General features: G+C 34.3%; 1 protein-coding gene across 1 annotated transcript in view; it reads right to left on the bottom strand.

The window, feature by feature from the left end:
- The window catches only part of LOC108975005, a gene marked incomplete in the record, with an annotated part of 68,316 nt that extends 62,053 nt beyond the window's left edge, over window positions 1-6,263 (bottom strand). Inside the window, 1 exon segment of the mRNA XM_018943196.1 lies at window positions 3,798-6,263.
- Window positions 6,264-8,244: the final 1,981 nt, after the last annotated feature.

Genomic DNA, 8,244 nt, shown 5'->3' with positions numbered 1-8,244 from the left:
TTCAGTTTGTATGGTATCTACTACAGAGGTCCGATAACTGCGGTACCAACAAATGAGCAGTTTCTTAGAGGGAAACGAACATTTGCAAAAACTCAGATATTGACAGACGGATAGACGAATCATAAATCGAATCATCTTGTCACGCTGATCATTTATTTGTAAATGCATATGTAGGCACATATGTATGTATATTTTATAGGATCTCTGGCGTTTCCTCTGCACTTTTGTATATACATACATATGAATTAGATACAGCCGCATTTTAAGCTTTAGCATTATTTTTTTTTTTTTATTTGTGTAAAAAGAAATATTTTGATATGCTCTATTTAATGTTAAAGATACATATCTTGAAATTGATAGAAAAAAACACAAAAYTTATTCATTTTGAAAAAAATAAACGTGTCGTAATTTAATAGAACTAGGTGTATGTAAACTTTATTGGTCCACTGTACATATGTCAGTAAGAATATCGCAAGCAAGCATTTTATAAACAAAATCAAACCTAAAGTCTTGATAACAACACAGTTCACAGTCATAATATTCGTTTGCGTACATACATACAACTAAGGCTGCTGTGGAGTGTTTCTCCCTACAACTGTGTTAGCTACAAAAGCACTGCGCAAAAGAAGGCATAGCCAAAGGGTACTAAGCAAAGGTACAAAAATAAAGAGAACAGAGCTAACAAAACAGAGAGCCGAGAAGAAAGGCCAAACTTAAAAGGAAGGAAGGCAGAAAAAGCCAAAAAAAAACAGCAAAAAAAAAAACCAAAAACCAGATTCATAAACAAAACAAACACAAACATAAATGCAAACAAAGGTCTGAAACGCGTATGAAATCTGAAAAGCAAAAACAGAAACGAAATAAAAAGGCAATAGATAAGCGCAGACAGTTTGTGAATATAGAAGACAGGCCGATGCCCGAAACGAGTCATGTGCGGAACACAATGCTCGCGACAGACTACAGCAGCACGACAGTGAACTGAAAATGGCGTTGTGAATCCTACTACATAAACGTTTGTAAGAGGGCAGCAACATAASAATGGCCGTAATGTACACAAAACAACCCAGTTGTCCATTTTGCATGYACACAMTYTCGTTGTGGCCATMSWRATACCTTGCTCTTCAATGAAATTTTAATAWTTTAYTCAAAGTGAAATTTTTAAGCAAAAAATAAGTAAATAGGTAAATTTGTTTGTTCTAAATTATCAATTGTTATTATAAATGATGTAACAGAGCTATTTTATGCTTTTATTGGTAAAATAACGTCAGGTTTGTTAGAGCTTTGAGTAATTTTACATTTTACATATTAGTGGCATCACCACTCTACCTCATCTCTATCTTCCATTCTACTGTCAACTCTACTGTCGTTGGCAAATATAGGATTAAACTGAAGTTAGCGACAACTGTCGGCCTTCAGTCGTGTAGTCGTGCAGCTGTCAAAATAGGTCCGACCATAAGAACGTGTGTATTTTAWTATTTGRCAGATGTCGTTTGCAGTCTKTCGCGAGCATTGTATTCCACACATCAGGCAAAACGCAAACGAAAAGACAAAGAAAAAGCAAACCAAATTGAATATAAAAGAAATGTGAACAACGCAGAAAAAGAAAAACGTTGCGAGGGTACGTAAATGCAAAACGAGTATTTCAAGTCAAGAGCCCACATACCAATATATCAGACATACATACAGATGTACATAGAAGTGCGCTTGTACTTTCGTATGAATACAAGGTATACATACATATGTATGTATATACACTTTTTTGCTTATATTGCTATATGTATATACATATGTATTTGCTATGAATGCGCCTCAATCATGAACGGCAGACAACAAATGTGTGTCAATTATTTCGAATTTTCCACTTCAAACCGCCTCATAGCAAGCGCTAGGACATACGACTAGCAGAAAGCAGGCTCACTGATAGCGAACATTTATTTGCATACCTACATACATATGTACATATGTACTATACATACACATATATATGTTTGCTATAACAGACAAAAACATAAGGTCGCCTTGGAAACACAAGCGAAATCCTTGCTGGCCAGCGCGAATAATGTTGAGCAGGCTGTTGATAAGAGAGCTATGAAAACGAGTTGGGGGTGGTGTGATAGAGCTTTAAGGAGTGCGCATTGACATTGAGTGAGCGAATATAAAGAAAAATATGCATATATAGTACCAAAAGTCTACAGGATTGTTTTGTCGTGGGYCTAGTGCTGAACTGTGGGCAAAAATTCGAAAATAATTTTTTTTTCTTGTAAAACACTAACAATTAGACTTTAAAACTACAAGGCAAGCATATGTSCACATATGCTCTGAATCCGTAATGACTTTTTTACAAAGTGCTGATAATGAACTCTGAATACTGTCAAAGCCATATGAACGCTCTGAATGCGCACTGGCTATTTTTAGGCGATGTAGAGGCAGAAGAAATAATTGCGAGCAAATGGAATAAAATTGAATATGTAATTTTGCCTGTTTCTTTTTCTGGTTGCATTTAGCATGGGTCAGCATACTGATATTTATCTCTATACTGCATGATACACATGACAAAAACTCACATACACATAATTATATGTATACCGTATTTACATACACACATCTGTGTGATTGCATTACTATTATCAGCAGTGTGAACCACCGAAGATAAAAGAAAGAAAGTACGGAACGAGTAGAAAATTTAGAGTGCAAAAAGGGCAACGCAAAAGTCATTCCAAAAATGTTAAAATTCACGTAATTTATAAATAAAGCGTCCGATAAAATCGTGGAAAAACTAAAATAAATCGATGACCTTGACATAAAGAAGGTGAGAATTAAAATTTTGCATAGAGAAAATGAAAATTCTACTACACAAATTTTCATTATTTCAAAGCATACAGTTTGTTGAGCGAAAAATCACAAAAAAGTGGCAGATTACTACAAAGACCTCTCTCTGCCGCTCTTTTACTCTTAGTTATAAGAGATTTTGACAATTTCGCACCTTAACTGATTTTGGCGTATGTCTGACATATCATGGCGTATTAAAATACATATGTAACTTCTGTGTTCATGAACTGTAGAATTGGAAGATTTTATTTAGAATTACTTGAATGTTTGTTATTGAACTTCGAAATCTATCAATCTAACCTATCTTAAATGGAACACAAACTGCAAAAGTCAAACAACAATTTTTGGTAAACAAAAACTGTCAAAATATATCGACAAGTTTGATTTCATGAGTTACAGCTACAAAACTGGCGATATGGTGAAATACACTGACAATCGTTGGAAGAAAGTTGTACAGTTCGTTTCATTTATGACGTTTGTCGCAATCTTCGAACACATTTTTTAAATTTCAAAATCTGCTTTGAGTAAAACACAATTAACTAAAAAATGCCAAGCTACTTTCAGTAAAAAAATGTCAAACAACTAAAAATTTGATGTAAACACCGTATGCCTCAAAATGACAGCTAAAAACAGCTGATATGGCGAAACACACAGGTAACTGCTGACGGGCACGACGTGACATAAAARCATAAGTTAAATTATACACAAAATTACAAAAACAACTCGCCAAATATCTGGCAAACTCGATTAAATCACACAAAAGTAAAAAAAAAATCCCTTTTGCAAACTCACACAATTAAGATTTTATAAAATAATTTGTATATAACCAAATGACAACTCATACCACACTGTACAAAATCATTAAAATAAAGTAGAAATGTACTCTCATAGCTGATAAATAAAATAACTTAAAGCTTTAACGATATCAAAAATAAAATAATATTTAATGCGAATTCGAATATACACACCAGGTTGTTGCTGTTGAAAACAGTTTCTATTAACACAATCTGTATAAAACAATATTTGACTGCTGTTACAATTTTTTATGATTTATTTATTAGATTTTTTTTTTTAAGTACTTTACTTTCATATAACAGAAAACTGCACAGCTGTCACTAATAACACAAACACTTTTCACTGTTGTTGCYTTTGTTGTTGTCGCTGTAACGCAGATGATCGCCGTTGACGCTTTGAGTTTTCTATTGCATCACACAACACACACACATCGATATACAGGTATGGAAGGTAATAGGAAAATCCAAAGCGTAGCTGTTATAAACTGAATTTATTTGCACTAGAACGCTTAAAACATTTTTACGAATTTTTGAAACTTGATTTGGCGTTTAGGTGAAGCTATTACACACGAAACACTTGAATCTCAACGCGAATGCCTATTAGAACCTTCATGTGATCGCATTGAAGGATACTAAAAGGTTATAATTGCTGCAATTGTTTTTATTGTAGATAATGATCGATGCTTTCTGTATCGTACTTTCACAAGTTTTTGTTTCTTTATTATAATGTATTTTAAAATTCTGCAATTTATTGGCACTTATATTGGTTTTTTTTTTATAATTGTATTTGGTGTTGTTGGTGTTGGTACTGCAAATATTGAACGTTTGTGTCCGCCTTAATCTAAACTTTGCCTTCGCTTTTTGACGCAGATAAATTTCCATTAGTTTTATGTCTGCCGAGCCAATGAAGCTGCCTACACAACGTTTGTAGGAAACAATAATGTCTTTGCACGTACGTTTGTATGTGTAGCTATGTAAACAACGAATGTCACAACTTTACAGTTCAAATGTAGATAACCGACTGATGACTGAGTTCAGCACTAATAAACGTGCAGACAAGTCGTCAGCTGTTCGGTGCCTGACTGCTATTTTGTATTATTTCAACTTGTGTTGTTGTTGCCTGTACATATGTACATAAATGTTTATTTTTTATTTTTTWATTTTATTTCACTAGACACTGAAGATAATTTCCCAACCGAATCCAACGCGCGACTGAACGTCCAAACGCCAACTGATGTGCGAGCAGCGCAAAAAAGCGAATGTTTCTCGACAATATAGTATAGACAATTCGTAATCAAGCTGGCAGCGAGCACATATCTAGCTACGTATTTGGCTAGAGAGCGARCTATACCTAGTGACAGACTCGACTGACCGTCAGGCAAAATATATAAACGTCGTCCGTGGAAAGGCAGAAAACTCACAAGTTATTTATATACACACATACGTGTATATAGACATATATACACTGCTATGTATTATTGCATGTACACACACTCACGACAGCGCTGACTTGTCGATAAATTTTACAACAACAAAACTGGTCTGCTTGTGTGCTGATCGCGCTGCGGATTTAATGCTGCTGTCAGCTGAGTTTTACGCGAAAATATGGTGTAGTTTAGAAAAAGATTGTGGCGTATGCGGTTGGACCAGCAAAATCCAATGATTATCAATTATTTTTTTGTTTTATAATTATTTTAAATTTAAAATTTTGCTTGCTGTGTGACACACCTCCTTCGTATATTGCATGCGAGTAACGCGTCTCTCACTTTACACTTATTTACGGTATGTTATCACACTGCTCTATCGACTGCACTGCACTGTCACTGTTACCGTACGCTGCGCTGCTGGCGTCGCTACGGTTTATTCACTGCACTGAATTTGCTTTGTGAACTACTAAATTGGTGTTGCACACTAAATTTCAATTGAATTTTGCTACGTTTTCACACAAATTAAAATCGAATTGAGCATAAAATAGTAACTGACACAAATAAACTTACGAACTTAGGCTCTCACACATTCAGCGTTTCTTCAAGAGTCTAGAAATTGTGTATTATGGTCTGTTGCTGGCGTATCACTTTTACGCTTTGATGTTTATTTTTATAGTTGATTTTGTATAGTCCAAGTTAGCTTATAGAGGGAGCAATGCAAAGCACAGGGTATGTTTGTATGTAGAAGTTGGCGAGTCAACGTATTCGCGTAGCTGCGGAAGATGAACTGATGTTGTGCAGGCACTTTTAATTTCGGAAATCCAGCAATCAACCGACCGACGAACTGATTATATCTGCCATTCGCTCGTACACACATATACATATATTTGCATGTGTTTCTTTCTTGCGTTATATTTATAAAGTGTGCTGTGGATTGGCGTGCGCTTTCAATCTACGAATTCTCAACAGCGAACTCCTTGAATCGCACAGCCAATACTTTAGCAGGCAGCCACACACAAACACACACCGTGTATCCGTCACTTCACGACTGCTCTGCTCTGCACTTCTCCAACACTACAAAAGGCACACTGCACTGTTCTGTTCACTCACTCACTGCAAACTCAGCTGCTCTTTCGACTGCAACTCTGGTCGCTGGTCAACGATGTTGTCACTAGCGTTGTATCTGTTCGACTGAATTCCAAACGCAACACATTGACTTTCTAAACAGCTGAGCGAGACCAAAGTCAAGCCAGTAGGAAAATGTACTTATATACAGCCAAACAACGCAATAAATTTAACATTATCATACACATGTATATACATCACTTGAACTGAAAAGTAAAACCAAACGCAATTACAATAACAAAATAGCCAACAAAAGACGATATAAACATATACCCACATTCAAACGTACCTGCGTATATGGAACGTGAAAATCTTTTTATACAAGTCGCAGACGCAGAGAGACTGGTTTTGAAAGAGAAATGCAGTAAAAGGTAATACAAGAGCGCGCATTGAGCGCCTACGACTACAATTGCGAAATGATAATTTTAGACGACGACATTTTGATATGACAGAGGCGTCTCTAATATAATATTATTAGAAGGGCTTATTTAATTATTGATTTTTATAAATTGTCATAAAATAATGTGGCAAACATCATTATTTTTTATAACAAAAACTTAATATAACAACAAACAAGATATACAATGATTTTTAGTATTTTTTGTAACTTGTTATTTATAGTTTTATTGTGTACTATTCGTGAATATAAATACATATGTTTAACCGACTTTTAAATATAAAATTTATTATGGAAATGGCGTCTCAATGGCGCCGAGTTTAAAATATTTTTTTCCAAAATTTTAGAATTTCTCTGTTAATAGTTTATGTTTGTAACAATAAAAAATTTTAATGAAATATTTTTTTTTGTTGATGAGAAAAGCATTACTGAAAAAGGCTGTTTTTAACCGAGGACATAAAGAAGTATAAAAATTTATGATTTTATTATTTTTCGACTTATCACAAGTCGTGAGTCTCATAAGTATGTTTGGGACATAAGGAGATAAGTTTAAAATATATAAAAATATGAAACCCCAAAAGGTAAAAGTAAAAAGGTCTTAAAAACAGAAGTTGAAGAACTGTTCATTAGCTACAACTCTGCCATATACATTTTTCTATAGGATATCCATATGTATGCATATATTTAAATCGAGTTTAACTGTTTTTACTATTAAAATTTCAACCACACTTCTACTGTTTCTCATCCCGACTTCAGATCACGCGTAAATTACTTTTTCTTCAATTTTTCGAATGAGTTTCAACCTTCTATGAATTTTTCCAAAGTATACTTTTGAAATAAAATTCTGCTAATTTTTTTAAATTTGTTCTAAAAATGCTACGTAACAAAAATTATACAAAAAAAATATCAAAGCATGTCTGCTACAAAAATATACAAACTTATTTTTTTACTTCGAGATCGTTAATATACCTGATATATGTACATATTCTAATACGATTTCTAGGAAGACAGAAATAAACTCGAAAGATTGCTATTAGCTGGATCGACGAGGCATGAGATTATACTATAATTCGAAATCACAAACGAAAACTTTTCATACTAAGTGACTAACTGTTACTATTAATAATCTGTCGAGAGTTAAGCGCGTTTTGAAATTCCTTAAAGAAATCAGCTGCAGGCAAAAACAACAGCTATACCTATAATACTTAGTATCAGTGTTCAATAAATAAAAAGCAAGAAAGTATCTTGCAATCGTTGAAAAGTAGTGTACGACGCAATTCCAATAGTGGCAGCACAATAACCCCACACAACAAACATCTATGCAAATAAAATACATACAGACAAATTTACAAAGTATCTGTGGGCCAAGAACGCAAGAGCATAAACCAAAGAAAATTGAGAAAAGAGAGAACTACAACATAGGGGCAATAAAATACACAGCATTTACATATATACATCCCCACCTACCAAGTGGTATAGAGAAATCTCACCGCAGCAACATAAGCAAACACAAGCAACATGTTGCTCAATGGCAACGTGAAACCAGTTTAATGGGCGAGCAACTTGCAGAGTTATAGACAGATAGGGGTATGCAACCACACTTTAAATGCATATACAAATTAATGTTTGTGTACGTGTGCATATTGATAAGCTGAATTTGTTGCGTGGCAGG

The sequence above is a fragment of the Bactrocera latifrons genome, unplaced genomic scaffold (assembly GCF_001853355.1).
Source record: "Bactrocera latifrons isolate USDA-ARS-PBARC rearing strain unplaced genomic scaffold, ASM185335v1 scaffold_113, whole genome shotgun sequence".
In the NCBI taxonomy this organism is placed as follows: domain Eukaryota; kingdom Metazoa; phylum Arthropoda; class Insecta; order Diptera; family Tephritidae; genus Bactrocera; species Bactrocera latifrons.
This window is presented reverse-complemented; position numbering and strand designations above follow the sequence as displayed.